The sequence below is a fragment of the Notothenia coriiceps genome, unplaced genomic scaffold (genome assembly GCF_000735185.1).
Source record: "Notothenia coriiceps isolate Sejong01 unplaced genomic scaffold, NC01 NC01_scaffold00033697, whole genome shotgun sequence".
NCBI classification, from domain to species: domain Eukaryota; kingdom Metazoa; phylum Chordata; class Actinopteri; order Perciformes; family Nototheniidae; genus Notothenia; species Notothenia coriiceps.
In genome coordinates, this window is record NW_011366398.1 from 357,165 (window position 1) to 358,047 (window position 883).

Below are 883 nucleotides of genomic sequence, written 5' to 3' on the forward strand. Positions count from 1 at the left end.
TCCTACAGCGTTGATGAGAGTGAGACCTCCCACTGCGGTTGCCAGATTGGCAGAAACCCCCCATGGAGCGAGTGCGTGTCTCTGGGCCACGCTCCCTGCCACGGCCACCATTGTAGTGATAGATTGGTGGATTTGCTGTGCTTGTTGCCTCACATGTCGACATGTAACTGTGTAGAATAATAACAGTAATGGGAATTGCATAAGACTTGAAGATGAGGCTCTGTTTGCCAGGAGTTTGTTTGAATACAAAGTGTACATTACACCTAAATACCTGGCAATGCAAATATAGTACCAAGTTTTGCTATCAAAAGGCAATTAATCAGCACCCATTTCGCCCTTAAAAGAGGCCCTATTATGCTTTATGGGTTTTTCCGTTTCCTGTAGTGTGTTAGCCTATATAGGTTTTTGTGTAAATTGTCTGCAAAGGCTAAAACCCTAATGCTAAACATTTATTTGTCACATATCATGCCTTTCAAATGGTTCAGGCAAAATTGTATATACTGTATGTGTATCTGATGATCTGCTTTCAGGTACCGTTCACATGGCTGACACCATCCCTGGCTCCATCCCTGACTCCACTGTCACCCAGAATGTTTCCCCTACTGACCTGGTCAACACCTACAACAATGCTCTCTCCTCCTGTCTCAACCAACTCGCTCCAATAAAGACAAAGTATGTCTCTTTCCAGTGGCGGCCGGCCCATAGGGGCGCTAGGGGCGCCGCCCCCCCTCTTCCCACATGTTTGATTGTCATTAAAAATTAAAAATAAATAAAAATATATATTTCCAAAAAAAAATTATTTTTATTTTTAAAGAACAAGGTAAATATGATATAGTTGGTATCAGTAAAATGTATAATCTACAATAAAGTCTCGTTTAAAATT